This window comes from Anas platyrhynchos, chromosome 8 (genome assembly GCF_047663525.1).
Source record: "Anas platyrhynchos isolate ZD024472 breed Pekin duck chromosome 8, IASCAAS_PekinDuck_T2T, whole genome shotgun sequence".
Lineage (NCBI taxonomy): Eukaryota > Metazoa > Chordata > Aves > Anseriformes > Anatidae > Anas > Anas platyrhynchos.
The window spans coordinates 36,297,571-36,317,821 of record NC_092594.1 but is presented as its reverse complement, the minus strand read 5'-3'; the positions used below and the strand labels follow the sequence as shown (position 1 = coordinate 36,317,821).

The 20,251-nt window shown below is 43.4% G+C and overlaps 1 protein-coding gene across 1 annotated transcript in view; it reads right to left on the bottom strand.

The window, feature by feature from the left end:
• Positions 1 to 20,251, bottom strand: part of NFIA (nuclear factor I A) — a 371,189-nt gene that overhangs the window by 325,208 nt on the left and 25,730 nt on the right. The gene's annotated exons all lie outside the window — the stretch shown is intronic.

Below are 20,251 nucleotides of genomic sequence, written 5' to 3'. Positions count from 1 at the left end.
AAGGATGGAAATCAGATGATCTAGAGCAGCAGTAAAAAATTCCCATTCCCAGGAAAATCCCATTTTCCTTTTTTTTTTTTTTTTTTTTCCATAAAGATTCCCAAGGTGTTCAGTAAAGAAAAGATTTTACACTTTAACTTCCTAGCTAGTCCCCAAGCATTCATTTTGGGCTCGCTGTACAGAGCATCAGCACACTAACAATGAAAGCTGTTTCCCTTTATGCCAAAAATTAACAAAGATCTCGCAGGTCAATGGGGTTCTTGCAAAGCAGACTGCTATTTACACTTGGGTTGCTTTCTGGAAATAAAACCTTAGTGCTTCAAATCCAGACAGGTTCAGTTCTTTCCTCAGCAAGAGGAAATACATCTACAGCTGATGCTGAAATTCAGTGCTATTATTTATATTTATAGCAACAGCATTTAGGAACCTGAAGTATGGACCAGAAGCCTTCCATAAGTGCTGCACAGTGTAATGGACAGCCCCAGCTTCAGTAATGCTGGGGAGGGTGATAAAGGGGAAAAAAGGAGGGACAGCAAGCACTGAAATAAAGCAAAATTTAAGGATCACTATCCTTTCACCTATTAATTTTTAAACTACACCCTGGTATCTCGATACTGACAACTCCCTGCTCATTCTCACCTTCATCTTTCAAAGTGTACCTCTTGGCTGCTTACAAAGCATTTTCCCCACCCTGAAAGAAACCTCAATTATTTTCTTCAATCTCTGTGCACAAATGGCTCGGTGTAGATTCTGTGCCCCAGCAAGGTCAAAATCTGTGTGTGCAAATGATTTTAACTCAATGATAACATATTCATGCCCTGCCTGGGGAATTTCACTGATATTTTCTGGAGTAAAGCAGAAGGTGAAATTTTCTGATTCAGTTTCTGTTTCAGACTATTTCAGTGTTCCTTCAGAGGAGAGACAGCTCATTTCCTTACGAAACTGTATCCACCCACCAAATGTTGTTTCTCACTGTACGTAAGTAATGGGAGATTTCCTACTTTTTGCCCACTTCTGCCCCATAGATTTAATATGTAAACTGGGAATGTGCAGAATATATTGCTTGGCACAAGTCAGCGAAGTTCCACCTGTGAGAACACAGTATGAATTCAACCTTTGGCTGCCTCTACGAAACCACAGGGAGAATCTACACTTAAGCGATGTGAAGTTCATAGATTAGACGCAAACCCACAAAACCAAACCCACGGAGCGGCGTTGAGGCTTGCAGAGATCCCTGACCCTCTGACTTCATCTCGCCAGAGCTGCTGCAGGAGAACACCTTGCCCTGGGGCTGAGATTCCCCTTGAGAGGTAGAGGAGGAGTTTTGCTGCTGGGGTGTAGCACACAGCAGGTTTTAGCCCCTACCTGTTCCTTCTGGTATGAATGAGGACAGTTTATGCTCCTGTCATTGCCTGCTCCCTACCAGTCCTGGCTTCTGGCTCCACAGCAGAGCAGGAGGCAGCACAGTGCTTTCGTTACAGGGGGCACTGGTACTGGGAGAGGATGCTGAGGCACAAATCCTGTATCAGAAGACTGATCAGGAGAGGAAAACTTGACCTATTTCATGAAGAAGGCAGAGAAAAAGTGACTGATGCTCTCAAAGTGAGCGTGCGGGGCACAAGGAGACCATGCGTGTTCTCACATTTTGAAGAGAAACTCCCTTTTGTGATCTGGAGCTATATTTGAACATTCAGTTAAGCCTAGTGCACAAAGCACCTGATATTCCTCGCTGTCCTCTGCAGTGAGTCCCCGGGATTCATTTCCGTGACCTCAGCGTATCACTGATCTCAGCTCCACAACAGGTGAGTGAAATTTACACCACGGTTTGCCCTTGCAATTTCACACATTTCTGCGTGAACCTTGAGAGGTGGCAGAAGAATTATTCCTGGCTCATAGTGATTTTTTATTCTTTTTTGGTCCATGGATTTGTTTCCATGGAGCAGTTTGGATTCCAGGTGATCTGGATCTTAAGCCATTATTTTCTCTTTGTCATGGGTCAACTCTTACCTCACTTCATTTGAAATGTGAGGCAAGCTGCACTGCTCTGAACACGGAAAGGCAGCTCCAAAAAAACCTCTGCTAGGAGTGGAGCGACAGCCAAAGTTGTGATTAACTTCACCTCTTCTGCGGGCTTCTGCAACCAACGCAAACTGCTGTGAAATCTTTTCCAGCAGGGTAATGGAGGGAGGCAAACATTTGGCTCTAAGTTGGAGAATTATTATTCGTATAAACCCATTCACACACCTATCACTTGGGACAAGTGAAGGGCCAAAGACATGCCAAGCAATTACACAGCTACATAGGTCTGTGCACAAGATATTCCACATCACGTTGGCTGTAATTTGCAGTCGCTAGATTGGCACTAGCTCCACCTGTGTCAGATGGCAGCGGAGAAAACAACTTTTCTGGGAGACTAAATCCATCTCAACTGTGGCCAAGCCATGTTCTTGTTTTGGAAAGTCTGAGCATCAACAGCAGCACCTTTCAATTTAAGGTGGAAAAAAGGTTTACAAAGCTCAGACTCCTCAGGCCTGAATTTTCACCTTGTCTCCAGCACTGAGCAGAATCCAGGTGCTCGGAGCCTGTTGGTGACATCGGTGCAAGTGGCCACAGAGTCCAGGGGATTCAGTCCTAGTCCTGACCTCAGCCAGCTCTTTGTGCCACCTGATGAGAAATGGTTTTTAAACAGGTTTGTGTTTTCCCTCGCTACTCATCTGAGTTCAGAGAAAGCAGATGAAGCTGTTTCCTCATTCAGCTAAAGACAGAAGAGCCGCCCTTCCTTCTCAACTCTGCAGCATGAAGGATCCTGGCTAAGCAAGAGGAGAAGCCAGGACCATCATTCATCTTGCACAATGCATTTGCAGATGCTTAGGGGTCTACAAAAGGCCCAAGGTGGCTGCAGAGCAAGTCTTGGCCTTGTGTGGGCTGGTGTTCAGGACTGAACCCATCGATTAAACCCTTCTTTCTCTACTGGTAAACTGAAGACTGCTGTTCCCTGCCAAAGAGAAGGGGCTCACTTCATTGGTTTTCACAATGTATTTTCAAGTCTTCCTTCATTCTGTCTCGCAGAGAACCAAAAGCCAGTGATGCTGTAAAACAAATGACAGAGGAGGACACAGCAAGATAGATGGGCCTATTCTGAAGGGCTCCTGAAGCCTGAAAAATGCAACACTGCCGATTGGATAGGTAAGGGTTTGTTGGACCACCTCAATTTTGACTTTTTATTTTTTAACAACAAGAGGAGAAATACTCAATTACCTTAGTCTGAAATGCATTTTGACTTGACTTTCAAGAAGGCAAGAGAACAAGTTAGAAGTGCTAAAGGGTGCTTCTGTTTCCCCAAAAAGCAAAAAGCATGTCTGTCCAGCTGCAGTGACTGCGTGTTGTCCACGGTATTGAAAGGTTCAGGGGCTTTTTAAAAATATCACCATGCTCCTAAAGGGTGACCCATTATTCTAGTAAATGATCATGGGTAGGACAGAAAAAAAACCTCCCTTTAGCTGAAACATAAGCCTTATACAGAGATTTTGAACTTTACAGTGGTGCCTTGAAAATCAAGACCCTTGTTGGATGAGGATGCAAACCTGGAGCAGCACAAACAAGGCATTTTAAAAATCAGTTATTGCAACCACGTCGCCCCACAGGACTAGTCTGGCACAGCGTTGTAGCTGCTTTCTGCTATTTGCCTGCCCCAGGAGGACAGATAGTTCGCAATCACATCTCCCTCTCCCAGTAATATTGTGTTTTGGGCTGCTGCTTCGGCTTTGCCGTGTATCTGCCAAACGCTGCAGGTGCTGAAAAACAAAGGTGAAAGCACCCATATGGTGTGTTCAGATCACAAAACCAACTCACAGTTTCAAAAGCCCAAAAGGACCTGTTTTTTTTTTTCACCTCGTAGGAAAACCTAACAGAGAATCTATGGAGTTACATCCAAGTGCCAAGGCTTATGAAAGGATTTATTGTGAATCCCTTTTACAAGATTCCTTACTCGGTGGAGATAGGTCCTTTGGGATTCCCCTTCCTGATACTGCTAATTCCACATATTTACATTTTATGATGCACATTCCCTGGTATACTGAGATGACTTTAAAAACACAGCGGAGATTGTTTTGCTAGATTTGTCATCCTCTTTTTAAGATTTCAGCACACAAGCATTGACTGTGATCACAGGCTTCCGTTTGCAAACACGAGAGCCTGAGCCCCACATTATTTGTATGCCACACCGCGCTCACGGCAAATGTTTACCAATGCTCTTGTACAGTTCTGGGGTCCAGGGCTTTTCCTGGGATAAGTCACGCCAAGACTCAGGACTGGATAGAAAGCATAATTTTATGCAAGGTGTGTGCATGCACGTGTGTGTGCTCACATGGCTGATGTTTTTCTGCCTGCTCCTTCTACTTTCGGTGACTGGTTTGGGAATTAAAATTAAGATGAAAACATTTATTCCTTTCCACATATATAGAAAATAATGGCAGACATAGTTTCTCCCTTACACTCTTCAACATTTCTAGACATCTCTGTTTGCAAACTCTGAGTATCTGGAAATGAACCTGGTGCTACTTTGCAGCTCCCTGCTGCATACAGGTAGGTGGAAGAGACAAGGACACAGCCCAGCTGCCCAGAACATCCCACCCTGGAAATAAACAGCTTCTTTTCCTATGTGCCAACTCCCCAGCTTCTGACATCCTTGTTACTTACAGTGATAAAATACATAGGGCTTCCAAACACGTGCTTGGCCCAGGCAAAAACGGCAGGCCAGTGAGAGACAGGCTTTGTGTTTTAGGCAAAACTTTAACTCCAATGAAAAACACACACTGAGTGCTTTTGTTTGAAAATGCCGTATTATGTTTTTCCATGCCCTTTTCCTGGATGAGTTTAATTTGATTTGGTGTAATTAAGGAAAAATCCCAAACAACACACAAGTTACACGATGCCTTCTTTATGTCAGATTAGGGAAAAACCTTCAAAAACCTCCAAATGTATTCCAAAAGCAGCATTTTTTCTCCCTTCTATTTCCCTTCCCTGTAAAAGGAAAACACTTTCTCTATGGAGTATGCTCTCATTTGAGCTCGAGAGCACAGATTTGTATCTCGTCCCTGCAGTGCCTCCTGAGCACAGCAAGGACAAGTTCACAGGGTAGCTCCAAAACAGCACTTAGAAATGTAAACCCACCCCCTAGCCCTCTGATAAATAATCCATTCAGTCCCTAGCAATATCAGGAAAACCAGGAAAATGATAGCACTAATAATAAAACCCAGAGCTGCCGTTATTAATAGAGGAGCTACACAAAGTGCACGGTAAACGAAGCTTGCTTAAACCCGCTCTGCATTAATTAGATTTAGTTTAGCCACCTAAAAAAATCCCAGCAGAACTTGTGGCGGGGCTTCGGCTGCCGCTCCCCGCTGGGTGCCCACCTGCTTCTGCTGCCCGCGCTGCCCTGCCAGTCCTAAAAGCCCCGGGTCGGCTTCACGGGCTGGGGAGGTCGCAGGGACGGGCTGCCAGACTGCTATGGCATGGGGTTTGGGGGAAAAAAGGAGGTTTTGAATGAAAAAGTGGCTTTGCCCAAGATTTGCCGTGCTAAGAAAAAGAAAAAAAAAGCAATATTGCTAAGCAGCTAACTGGTTTTTTATTAATATTTTTTAAACTGCAGGTAGGTAACAAACCTATTATTTCAGGTAGTTTTTCATACTCTGTACAGAAGCTATTAAAAAAAAAATGCACAAAACCCACTATTTTAAGCTAAGCCCTCCCCCCAATATCCTAATCTTTTATATATATATATATTAAAAAACCATACAGAGCTATGGCGTGTACCAGGAGCAGTGTCCCTGTGCTTTCAGCCGTGTATGTGGGTGCAGGAAATTTCTGCTCCTTGGAAAAATCTCCGTCCTGGTGTGCTCGGAGCCTGACTGAATCCCAAGGCAGCGGCACTCACAGCCAGCACCTTTGGTGGCAGGGCTGGGTGGGGAGGAGGCTCCCGCGAGCGGGGACCATTTCTATATAAATAAGCCCAGGATCAGCTGAAGTTGCCGCTCGCTGGCAAAGGAAAAGAAAGAGACAATTCAGAATCAAAGGTGAGTCAAAGAAAAAATATGTCCAATAAGAGGAGGCAGCCCAGACAATCAGTCAGATGCCAAAACATGTGACAGACCCAGAGGCAACTCCAAAACAACCAAACCAACTGCCTGTGGAGTCTGCCAAGGAGCCAGATGCTCCTGCTTAAAAATATCTTCCGCTGCCTTGGCATCTGCATCTCCTGCCTGCCGTCGAAAGGGGAGGGAGGGGAAAATGGGAGAGGGGTGCAGGAGCAGGGGTGGGGGGACAGCAGCTAATAATATTCTTGCCATTTGAATTCTGCCTGCTCCTGATTATTCATTTGCAGTTTGTCATCGTGTCACCGGAGAGCAAAACAAGACCGGGAATGGAAAAACAGGCAAAGCCCTCTAGGCAGAAGGAAAGAACTGCTGAGAAAGACCTAATTCCACATTGCTGCGGGTGGCGGGTCCCCGTTAGGGCAGTAAGATGCTACAACCTGCCTGGCCAAGGCATGCACCAGGGCATCACTGTGTGCACCCATGGGCAGGGTGTCCTGGAGGTGCCCTGCCTTGGGCAGCAGGGACGAACCTGGAGTGATCCGTGCTGAATAAAGGCGCTGCTGCTGTCAGTCCCGGCGGGTTTTGGTTCACAGAGGCTGCTCGAGGGAGGCTGAAGGCATGCTCTGGTGATATTAACTTACTGAATGGAGGCGCAGATTCTTTGTTGGTGTGCTCGTTGATTAAAAACATCAGATAAAACAGAGATTGTGGAAACATTAGATTATTTGATGTCAAACAAAAGCACAGTCAAAAAGGAGAGAGTCCACGCAATTTCTATTCTAGAAGGAACTATAATGCAAGAGGTACTATTACTACATCTTGTTTCTGCTGAAGGCCATTTCTCCTGTAGGGAAGTTTTCCCAGGAGAATAAGCCCCTTCGGCAATGAACCTGCAGAACATTCCTGTGCTCCCCGATCCTCTGAGTGGGAATTGGGAGCCCCCCATGCGGTGTGTCCTGCTGTCACTGCACTGACCAGGTGGCCACGGCGCCTGCACACATAAAACCTCCACGCTTCTACATGTTGGATGTGGCTCTCACTGCTCCATCCTGGGCAGCAACACACTCCCAAAGCCAGCAGAGCAGCGGGAACCGAGCAAGCCCATGTGCAGCTTGGTATTTCTATTGGAGAGTGATTTTGCCTGAAAAGAATTAATGCAGTTGTTTTTCCACATTGTAAATCACAACTTTGGCTTTCTTCTGGGCCGCCCAGGCTGGGCTATTAATCGGGAAGGTCTGGGACCCTAAGTGCACTGGTGACTGCCTTGATCGACATGCTCCAAAGGCAGAAACCTGGTGCAGGACAGACATACCTGAGACCATCACTGCCTTTTAGGTGGGAAGCAGCACTGAAGTCGAGTAGGGCTGGGGTAAAAATAGGACCTCACCCTAAGCTCTTATAAACAGAGAGATCTTTTTGTGATATTTGACTTATTTTCCCACTCGGAGCGTGGTGAGGCCTGGCTCTACAACACCTGTGGGGTATAGAGAAAAGGGCAAAGTTTCCCAAGGGCAGGCCAGTGGCAGGGAGGGCAAGCTCTGGGTTCGCAGCTCCTCTCTCAGTCCCTCAAGCACTCTGGCCCCTGTGGTCTTGCCACCAGCTTTTTGGCAGGTTCAAACTCCTCGCTGAAAATCCGTGCTACACCTTGCACACTACATTTTGTGTGCCGAACTCATCTGCGGCGAAATGCAATCGCAGTAGATAAATGAGTAACGGGAACCAAAGCGGCCGGGTGGCGGATCGGTAAGTTTATTTGGGATAAATGGGAAGAACTCACGGTGACAAACATTTTGTGTGAGTCTGGTACTGGGATTGTATGAATCCTGCATGTCTGCATCGACTGACTGATAGCAAAGGAGTCTCTAGTCCCCCTCATGGCACACACAAATGTCTGTTAAAGACATAAATATTTAAAAACAACAGCTAGACTAAGAGGGTTAGCTTTCATTTCATCTAATTTGGCAAGCATTAGATACACCCACCAGAAATCATTTTATTTTGTGTAACTTAATAGCAGATCTATTGTAGCACTGCAGCTTCTGACATACCGAAACAAATCAATGTGGCCTTTTTGGAAGTTCCGAATTAATACAAAGCTGTATTTCAAATGTTAGATGCAAATCGGTGAAGATTAAGACCTGTGTCACTCACTTGCTTTCCAGCTCTGCTGCAAAGTTTATTTGCTTTCCTGCATGTAATGCAGAGACTTTGATCCTTGTTCAAATATCTCCGATTTTTTGCCTTCCCTCATGTTTGATCTGGTTCTCAGGTGAGAAATATTGGCAGAACTTGTTAGAGTTCCACCTGCCAACAGTAGCGCGCAGGCTAGCAACACGGAGGTATATAAACCGTACTCTGCACGCCCTTTGGGTTATTACACGTCAGAATAATATTCCCACAGAAATCAATCTGAGATTTTAATTTATTAAACCCTCTTTTTCCCCCCCGTCCTTAAAGGGATAGATGGAGATACAGCGAAAGAAGCGAGGAGACATCAACCGAAACGGGTTTGGAATGGTCGCGGATGACCTTCACAATATGCGTTCTGCAATTTTGGGTGGATTAGAGGAAACTAATGATGGCTTTGAAATGAGCTTTTGGATAAAGCTTGGGAAACTCTAATCATTACAAATCCACTACTTAAGGGAACAATTCTGCAGAGCACACTGCAGCTTTAAAGCACACTCGTCTTGATTTCTTTCCCCCTCTCAATGAGCTGATTTTGCTTTCCCTATTTCTAGTCTTGTTGGAGGAGCCCAGTGACTGTTTTCATTTTCTGCCCTGCCTTTTAATTTAAGGGAGCCTATTGTTTTTCGGCATCGCCTTGCCCTTACGGTGCCTTTTGCATTTTGTTTAGGACTCATAGAGTTAACAGGCTGAGGAAGAGAGAGAGGAAAAAAAAAAAACCCACTTGCATTAAGCCTGAAGCCTGTCACCTTTTCTTGGCAATTACACTGCTAATGGCTGGGTCCCAAGCAAAGTGGCAAAGAATATCTCTTCTCACGTTCCCAACTCACAGTGCATTCCCAAATACCAGATGGTGTTTTTGGAATCCATTTCACTATGTTTGATATGACAATACTTTTGTATAATGCTAAATTATATATAACTATTTCAAATAGCTGCTACCAGAACAAGGCAAGGAAAGGAATATTAGCCGCAAGGAGGGGAGAGAGAAACTGAAGACTGAGGGTTCTCGTCTCCTCCTGTTGTGGCTTGTGCCTCTCAGATTTTTGTGCAATTTGAACAAAAGAGGAAATAAAAGTGGTTCAACAGACCTGCTCTCGCAATGGTACTGTACAGAAACGGTGCTGTTTCCCTCCCAGAATTTGGTATACAGCTCAGGATGCTTGCCAGCTCTACAGGAGGTGAGTGCAAGATCATAAATAGTGCAGAGAAAGCAGGAGAAAAGAAAAGGAGGGAAAACAGTCATGAATAAACAAGCCGTGGCATTTTCTGTACAGGCTTCATGAAATCCCAGGGAAAGCAAGGCCCAGAAAATTCGTACAGAAGTAAATGGGTTCAATGGGTTGCCATGATCTTCAGCGGAGTTACGACAGTTGACAAGAGCTGAGCGTTTGGCCCAGGTTATTTAAGTTAAAGCAACTTACATCTATGTAGGAAGTCTGCCACACATCTACTGAGGATGAATCCAAGCTCTTTTGTCCCAAATTAGCCCTTCCAGTTACACTGATGGGTTTATAGGAGCTGGAAGCCGGCCTGCAGATTTAGTTGCAGTACCATTTGTCACAGGAGTACCTTGGCCATTCCTCAGGAGACAATCAGGCCCTCAGCCTTAGGACGGATAAAGATTTTCCTTCTGCTGGATGCACTACAGACAATTTCTTAAGAGCAGGAGGAAAATGCACTGCTGAGGGGAAAAGTACTCGGGATGATCGGTGTCGCTTCGATCTGCCAGCAAGGCCACTTGGATTATCAGGATCCCATCATTCAAACACTGCTTAGTTTCGTGATTTCTGAACGGAACTTGTTTATTTTCATGTAGCCAGAAACTTTGTTTTCTTCCATCTCAGTTTCAGCTCAAGGCACATTTTAACAACCAGCAAGCTTTCAGGATAAATGCTTACTAACAAAAACACTTTCCAAGCTTAACTGTAACATGAATATTGAAGCTATAAGGACACAACTTCACAAGTAATTTGTCTGGTTCAATCAGCTTTTTTCCTGCATATGCTGCAAACCTGTGGCGTACATAATCCAAACGAAGGTTTCCTTCATATGCCTAGGCATGAGCAACTCACCGCATTAGGACTTACTTTTTTACACAACAAAATACTGATTTTCCCTCTCGATTGCTTACGCTGCCAGCACACGGTAAAGATTATCAACCCCTTAAAGGATCATACAGATCCAGTGACTACTACATAATTAACAATAACTTGTAGTAATGCAATTTAAGAGTCTTTTTAATGGGCAGAGATGGCAGAATGTATAGCCCATCTTTCTTTGTCATCCTAGAAAAGGGGCCCCATGCGGAGCTGCTGGTTGCTGAGTGATGCTTTGTAGTCTGTACCAGACAGTTGCACAGTACCAGCTGCATTGGCAGGTAGCCGAAGTGCAAAGAGATAGCTGCCAAGCTATGCTATACAAAGGAAGCAGTGCCAGAGAGAAAGGGACCTTTGCATGAAGTCACCTTTGACCCCGAAGCCAGCATGGATCCCATATTCATCAATTCCAGACAATTGCATCTTTCATTCCACCACAAACTATGATTAGAAAGGGCCCATTTGTGATAGTGATTGTTAGTTTACAGTTCCCAGAGATTGGATTATTTAATCTTTAGTTCTGTTGGCAGCAATATTTTCCCTAACCTTTTGTAATGGCATGCCAGTGATAATCTAACATATGTATATAGGGAGATACACACACACATCCACACAGGCACCTCCTCTCCCCACCAAAACCGGGTGGATAAACACGCAAAGAAAAAGGGGAAAGCCTCAGCACACAGAAATCACATTGGTTTGCAAATATTGTGCTCATGGAAATGTTCAGAATTTACTCTGGAGAAGTGCAACCAGAGCCCAGCAGCATCTCAACTTCTGGCCACAGACTTCTGACTTTGCTACAGTTCTTTTAACAGGGAAACTTTTGCCTTAGGGAACCGAGATATACCAGAGATTATTGTCAGACAACAGCAGTTGGAATCACAGGATTTTAATTCCAGATTCCAGATCACTTTTTTTTTTTATTTCTACATATATTGGCTGCTTGTAGCACATGGAAAAAGAAAAGGAGCATTAAACAAATTTTAAAAGGGCTCCTGAGAAAACCACCAATGACGAGCAAAAGCGGTATTGGAAGGGTGGGGGGAGGCACAGAATAAAAGCAGCAGGGAAGCGTCTAGGCCTGGTCCCTGCTACTGCTCTCCTGCGTGCTTCGCTTTGATATTGTGACTCCTATTGAAATCGGTGGAGCGTTCACAAGGTGCATGTGTGTGTTGGCACTTGCAAGACTGGGATCGTAGGGAATGGGTTATGAGTAGCCATCTCACCCCCAGACTTCACAGAGCACCTCCTTCCGCAACAAAACAAGTTGTGGGCACAATCAACAGGTAGGTAAAGCACAGAAGATGTCTGGGAATACAATTCTTAGCAAAGACTTTCCATAGTTCAGCGGGAATAGGGTAAAAACCCCCATCAGAATCAAACAAAAATCTATTTTGTAATTGGAAATTGAAAGAAAAAAGGGGGAAAAATAAAGAAATACCAAAAACCAAGGGCATCTCCATGAAAATTCTTGTTTGTTCTTATCCTTAGGTCTCATCTGAGAGCTGTTAGCTGAAGGGAGAAAATCGCCCTACCTGAAGGCTGGCCGTATTGTGCTGCACCTGACTTCTGGCTCGCCTGCGAGACCGTCTGTTCTTTATTTTCACTCTGTATGAAGCTAATGGAATTTGCAGTTGATTAACCTCAAATCTGGAGTAATGATCCAGCCTGGGACTGCAGCTGGCAATGCTGGGGCTATTTGTACTTCTTAACTGAGTAAGACAGCAACAAGTACGATGGCACAAAGGTAAAGATCCTGCATAGCCGGGTAAATGTCAGAGGTGCATTAAAGCAGTTGAGATTATGACTTCCTGAGAGCACAGACAGTTTCTCCCCTCCCCGCAAAGAGGTGGGAGTGCCAACTCTTAGAGAAATTAATCACAAGATAATATAATAAAAGGTATATGGCCGCACTTATTCAATGTTATTCTACAGGGGACACTCAAAGTGTAAGATTTACCCTTTCTGCACACCAAATCCCTGCAACAGAGAAAGGTCAGGTGTTGAGGAACAGCCCCCGTGGAAAATTTAGGAGACACTGGGTCCTAAAACTTCTCTACAACTTCTATGAGGGAAAGCAAAGTCTTCATTAGCTCAACGCCGCAAAATGAAATTCAGGGTAGATCTACGCTGTGCTATTTGTGCTGACTTACTCTTCTGTCTGAAATACAGAAAATGGCAGCTGAATGGCTGCAGACAAGCACCACAAGCAATTCAAGCAGTTTTTCTTAATAGCTGTGTTGCTGTTTTTTCCTTCGCAATTGTTCAAAGCTTCAATGAACGGAGTTACACAAATGTGCACCAAACCTCGGAACTAATTTAGTTTAGCAAGTGCTTCACACATCTTCGTTTACTGAACAATGTTACTTTCAAATCACGACAACATTCTTCCTTCCTTGCCTCATGACTAATACAGTGTTATTCAAGCCGTTCCTCTTCAGACACTTCAGATCTTTACAATTTTCTCCCCAGCTTCACCACCTGATTTCTAATTAAAATCAAACTGAGAAAGTTCCTTCCACAGATGTAAATCCCGAAACCCCAGGCCAGTGACAGTTGCTGCTGAAAAAGACGTTGCACAGCTCCCCTCCCACAGCAGCATTTGGAAGGGAAACTCCAAGAGTTAGGTAAAACGAGCAGAGATCCAGGAGGAACTGCGCTTGGTCGTGAGCTCCGACGCTGCCGACTGGATACGGAAAGTATCGACGTGGTGTAGTGAAAACAATTTTTCAGTCTGAGGAAGATCATTCTTTCCATCCTATATGAGACTCATCAAATTAATGACTACCAGTGGACTTTACTAACACTACATTACTGTCTGTATTTTATTTATATAGCGTGCATGTAAATATACATGTGCACACACACACACTGTGTGTACTATATGTCAACAACTAATCAAAAGTTGTTTGCCCACAAGCATATGTGAAAAATTCATCTAAATAATTGTACATTTAATTTTTAATGAAATCCCAGTAATCCACTCAATCTACCAAATTCCTACTTAATATGGAACAGCGGCATGCAAGTGCCTGGAAAGACACACAGAGCTCTCTGTCTTACACAGCCTGAGCACAGATACCACTCCGGGCTTCCCCAGCCAGGTTTTATTATATTATTATCTTGATTTTGAGAGAGCGAATTCAGGGATTAATCACTGAGCACTGCTTTTACTTGTGCTCAGAGTGAAGAAGCATATGCTATATGAGTAACCCATAGTGTTTGGCTTAAAGGCAAAATAAAAGTCAGCAATAAATAAACAGTATAAACAGACTGCTAGGAGATGGAAAGACTCCACAGCCTGTTAGGTCTTCCCTGCCTTTAGCTTCTCTAATTCTGCAGGGGATTATATTCAGAAGTAACTGTCCAATAAAATAATGTATTGCAATCATAGCACCTGCCTTCAGATAATGTTGGAAACTTATTAATTAACACCTAACACCCTTTTTGAGGTGAGCTGCATTATTCTACTCCGTAGACGGGGAGGGCAAGGCAGAAAGAAGTTAAAGTGATAGATTTGGCAGACCCCCACAGAAACCAAGGGGAACACATTGCGTATCTGCTTGTAAGAGCACAGATTTTAGCAGGCACCTGCATTTTGCAGGTGCAAACACCTACAGCATACAAATAATAATTCCACACCACGCTCGTACATACCCGTCCTGGAGCGTGCACCCAGAAAACTCGTTAAAACAAAGGAATTTGCAAGCAGGAACACATACATGGAAGTGCAGGTGTTTGATTATTTCAATGCAAAGCACATGAACAGATGTTTGCATCAAACTGAAATTGTCACCATCCTCAAAACTCTGCAGCTCTGTCATACCCCCCTTACCGGTCTGTTTATTTCTTGTATTCCAGAAGGCCTTGTCTCACACCGTTTTTCTTGGTACAACTTCCCCTCATTTTGTCTCCAGTCCTTTTTTCCTGTCTAAAGGCAAAATGAAAATTCCCAGCCCATTGATCTTTCTGTTGTTAGGCAGCCAATCATTCAGTTGTTGACCATATAAACATTTTCAGTTTATAATAGTTAAGGTTTTATTATCCCCAGTATGTCTGCATACCACTACTGTGAAGACCTAATTTTTTACACAAGATCAGCTTTTAAGCAGGACCAGTCCCATGATCACAGAGCAGATCTAAAAACAGACGTGTTAAGAAAAGTCGCAGAAAGGTGGATCGGACCATTCAAAGATGGAACAACTGATAAGAGGAACAGGAAAGGGAGAGAAAGTGAGAATATCACAAGGACATGTGGCTCCTGAGGTTAACGTGCTGTGAAACCACAGACTTTGTCAAGCTGCAGGTGGGAGACACCGGGATGCAAGGCTGCAGGTTGCGATGCACAAGGGTGCACTGGGCTCATCTGAATCCAGTGCCACAGGGGCACTTCGCCAGCCCGGTGTCCTCTCTTTTTCTCCTTTTCCTTTTCTCTGTTTTCACCAGAGTTTACAGCAGAGTCCCCTAAAATAAGCCCTCAAATTCTGGAGCTGAGCAGATGCAATCAAAAGTGGCCGCACTGCTGATCATGGGGGACATCTCATGGGGCTGGCACCAAGCCTTGCTGTGCTCGGCCACTGCTGTCGTCCTATGGCTCTTTGGCTTCCTGCTACGGAGTTGCCTGAGCACAGAAGAGTTTGAGCAAATGAGCTCCTAATCTGCAATTCAAACCATGCCTGTGCATCTGAGGAGAGGAAAATAAACCCAAGTTATTTGTCTGTGCAGTGGTCCAGTTACTGGAGGACCACAGCAGTTGGTAGCCCATATGTTACTGAAGGGGATTTTAAGTAACAAAAAAGAAAAAACTTCAAAGCAAGATCTGAAGGAGAGTGAGAAAAATATCTTGTGATTCACTGTCTCTACACAGGTGTGATCCCTTGGCCACTCTTCCTCACAGTGCCCCAAAACATACCCTCATATTGAAGCCCTCCTTCCTTCCTCTCCTTTACAGTACCTGCGCTGAACACCCGCGCCTTGCTCAGCCCTTCTTTTCCTATTCTTCCTCTTCTCATCACAAACTTACATTAGATACCAGCAAATGTCCTTGCTTGCCAGCGGCCAGGCCTTCATCAAGGACTTCCCACTATTTTAGGCCTATGTTATCTGCCTATGTGCCCACTTGCTTCTGTGGAAGGTATTTCCCCCGTTGTTCTGTGGGAGGCTCTTAGAAAACTCCCTCCTGAAAGGGAAGAATGGGTGTCCACAAAATGTTACAAGGATCTAAAAAAGACATGGTAGAGAGAGACCGCATTTCCTGAGATTTTCAGCTCTACATAACTCCATAGAGAAAAAGTTGTGTCCTATAAAATCTGGTGAGACAGTTAGAAATCATAAGAAAATGTCCATTTACTTTGCCATCATTTAAGAATTAATCATCAGTTTTTGAACATTAGGGAATTCCTTGGGTGTTATAAATAATGTCTTATGCTACGCTTTCCTTCACTGAACATGGAGAGGCAGACAGACAACGTGATCTTTTAAGCTTCATTTCCTTAGGAAATCTAGATAAAAGGAGAGGAAGCAACAAGTCTTAATGCAGTGCTTATATGCATCACAGTTTCTATAAACTGCAGTCATAACAGAGACATTCTCTCCCAGGGACAGGGCAAGAGGCAATGGGCACAGGCTGAAACCCAAGGAGCTCCGTGTGTCCATCAGGAAACACTTTTTTACTCTGAGGGTGACCAAACCCTGGCACAGGCTGCTCAGAGAGGCTGTGGGCTCCCTTCTGGGGGGCTCCCAAAGCCTCCTGGATGTGGGGCTGGGCCCTGCTCGGGGTGGTCTTGTTTTGCTGTTCTTAAAACCTTGCTGATTCGCCTTTCAGCCACTGCCCTAAGTAACCCCCACTTAACACATTCTCTTTATCCAGTCCTCTCAAATAGCATAGCAAAAGGAAATTTCTAGTCAAAAAACCACTGGCAAACAGAAGTACACAGGCATATTGTTTCTATTTGTTCCTTGGAGGGAACATAAATGCTGACTGAATAGGCAATCAAATGGGACAATCCTTCTTCTTGCTTCTTGAAGGTAAAAAGTTAATTTGGGTCACTTCATATTTCCTTTACGTAAATCATTAAGCCATGCTCTACTTCTCGCTTCTGCTACGCTACTAAAGATGACCACTTCTGAATACTAGCATATTGCCATGCAGAATGGGGTCCATTTGCTGCAGCTCAACTGAATTCTGGATTAAAAACAAACAGACAAAAAAAAAAAAAAACAGAAAATCTCCCAAATTACTCATGAACTCTGACTTATGGAAGTACTCTGTTAGTGACCACGCACACTCTGCGTCTTTTGAGTTAGGCATGTTTAGAGCAGAAAGGCCTCTTTGACTTATTCGAGAGCACTGAATTTCCACGCTGCTCCTACTGACAACCTTAGTCTGTATATGTGCTTCCAATCGGGCTGTGAAATTAATATGGCTGTTTGTGTACATCAAGGGCAACCTGCACTCCTTTGAAAGCAAGGGCATTGCAATTATTGGTAGTAGAAGTCTACAAGCTTATAGTGCCATCTGTACCATCCAACACTCCCACCCATATCTAGTTGTATTGCTAACTTTGTGTTTCACAGCCTCTGAAAAAAAAAAAAAAAAAAGAAAAAACACCAAAGAACAACAGACATGCTTATACAGGCAAAATATTTTGAATCTCACTCCATTAGCCAATACATCTATTTAATCTGTTCTAATGACTTTCCATCTTACTGGGAACTACTTTCCAGTAATCTACTGTATGGAAAATATATCCAGAGATTTTCATTACAGTGACTATAAATGCAAAAACCTTGGCGCAGAAGAGCTGTTATGGGCTTCTATGATGCCTACTCCAAAGGCACCTCAATCAGAGCGGCTCCTGCTGCTCTGAGACCAGCCAGATATCTTGGGAGTGTGGCAGGGCCTCTGCTTTTTGTGGCTGGCTGAAGTGTGAGTGTATCTCATGTGTAAAGTGTGTGTATGTGCGTGTACGGAGAGCTCCAGCATTTCAATGAGTAACGTAATTACCGGACAAATCCTACAGTACTTGCTACAGAGGAGTTCCTAGGGAGATTAATGGAAATAACAATCAAAGATATTACCAAGTCAAAGCATGCTATTAAGAACTAGCATATTTGTCTTCAAAATCAACAAAGAAACAACTTGATTCATCCTAAAATCATCTTTAAATATTAATCAGTGTCAGTGACCACATCTGAGGGAGAGGAGTGAAGCGTGCTTCTAGCAGCACAGCAAGGCTCTTTTCACGCTGGGATTAAAACTCGGGGAACCTCCTGACAAACCAAAAACATTACCTTTTTCCTTCACGTGAAGGCAGAGAAAGCACATATTTACATCCTTATAAAAATTTTCAGATTGTTTTTTGTTCTTATGGAAACCACTTGGACTGTGCCAGCAAAACCTTGCAGAATATTCTTTTATTTTCATCTCCATTTTTGAATACTCTTTTTATTAGTGAAGGGTTTACCTAAAGTACCAGGACCACACTGTCAGAAAACATCACAGGCATCCTGATCAATTTAAAGATCCAGCCCTGGTGCTTAAAGTCAAGTGTCCGATTAGCCTTGTAGCCTTTGGATTCGGATTAGGGTGTTAGACCTTTCAAGACAGTACCTACATTTTTCGTTTTTCTTCATGGCAAAGCATTCACCAAAGTTTGGATGCTTCAGATCTCAATCCAGCGTGTGCAATTAGAAGGATGGTGAGGCACAGAGGTGCTTTAGGTATACAGCATGGTCTCAGGCTAGAAGTCCTTGTATTTATCGGCAGAGAGAATGAGCTATCTACACAACACAACGTCCTGCTGCCCCGGTGAGTGCCAGACGAGGACATCACACCGCCGGCTCCTGGCTCAGACCCACCATGAGTCCTGACGAAGCTTTTGGACAAGCTGGCTTTCTGCTGTGCCCCTTCCCCAGAGAGTCCCACGGCCATGCCATCGTGTGATGATGAACGTGAAAGTTTCTGAGGGGACGAGGGCTGACCAAGGGTTAACATGGTGCATTCTCCTCTTACTGAAATGATGTCATTTCCCTCCCCCTCCCCAAAAGTATCTGTTGCTTGGTTGTTTACACACTGAAGTTAATTTAAAATCCATATTATAAACCTGCATAGCTAAAAAAAATGAGTGAATTCTCATATCTGAAGATGTATATATAGATTCAAATTAAACCTACAGTGCCTCAGTGTTACAAAAAAAGTATTGTTTCTTTAGCCACAAACTCCCCATTTTCCTTGCTTTCCACATTTGCTCCAGAAAAATAAAGATTAAGAAAACAGAAGTACCAATACATTGTAGAAATTGTCCCAACGAGTTTATAATCCAGTGTAAGTTACACAGTACTGATAAGTAAAGGAAGTTCAACCAGACAGTTTAATCCTCCAATTTCCTGTCTTCTAATCAGCCACTGACTCCTCTGGCTTTAAATTAGAAACATTCATGGCAATATTCGGGACAGGTGAAGGAAAAAGAGGGGAAAGCAGCTAGGGAAAAGGCTTGTAGGCAAAAGGAGGACATTCACAGAGAGCAAAGACACGATAAAGTAGTAGAAGTGTGCAGAGCAATGCACTGAATTGTTTAAGTTATATACGGAATTTAGCAACTCTGACAGGGAAGGAATAATTTTAATAAAAACATTTATACAACGGGTGAGCAGTGCGTGAATATACAAAAATTGCTGGATAAAACAAAGAAAATCCATGGTGTGATGTTACTCTTTGTTCATATTGTTATTGCTATATAAGCAGGTCTAATCTCTAATACACGTACACTTCTTGATACACCCTAAATGATAACCAGGGAGCACAAATCAGCAAAGCCAGTAGCAATTCAACAGCACGAAGGGATTATCATGATAAACATACATGGGAGTATGTACATGTGTGCATGTATGGATGTGTACAGTGATTTAAATGAGGAATACTGATTTTGAGTGTTTCATGCTTCTGGACTATTTTAGCTTTACTAGTGCCAATCAGCTTTCCATAAGACAGAACTGAATATCTATTAGACATGCCATTATTTTTAATCTGATTTGCAATGAAATTTATGGGGAGCATTCCATTAGTTCTTAATTGACAGAAATGCTACTAACACTTTGAAATTCTCATTTTTTCTACTGGACAAGTGACCTGAGCAATCGCTATTCCTCTAAAAATGGAGCACAGAGGTGTGAAAGAAAAGTTTTCAGTGAAAAAATGATGTTGGGTTAAAAACCTTTAAAGTAACAACATGTCCAGTTCAAGCCTGGTCCTGGTATCTTTAATTATCTTTTAAGTTACAGCATCTAAAGAAAATAAAGTTCTATGCATGGAAATAGGGATAGGCAGTTGGATAACAAAACTAGAAAATAATATTCTGACAAACGTCTGAAGGATCTGCTTTAGCTGTCATATTCAAACCCAGCAGTTTGCGTGTTAACGCATACATGGAGTCATTTGAAATGGCTTCTTTTTTATTAATGAGCCTTTTATTTTTTTTTTTTGTCAGATATTTCACAAACGGAACTGTTTGGATCTTGAAGATGTTTGGACTGAGATACTCAAATTTTGGGTCAAAGTTGGCTCCCAGTCACTCAGGGAGGTGAACCTGGAGTCGCTCTGCTCCTCTTAATGCAGCAACTCCAGGCTGACGGCAGCGTAAATGCTGAGCAGAATTTGGCCCAGGGTCTCCAGCTCTGTATTGTCATTGAGAATTTTCTCCTAGTATGTAACTTTGCTACGTATGTATTTCAATAACCCCGTGCAAAGGAATTTTGCAGTCAATCCCTTATTAAACATATATGATAGTCACATCATATAGGCTTGCTAGAGCAAATAATTTAAAAAAATAATCAGCTTGAAATAAATGTTTATACAAGTAGCACAGC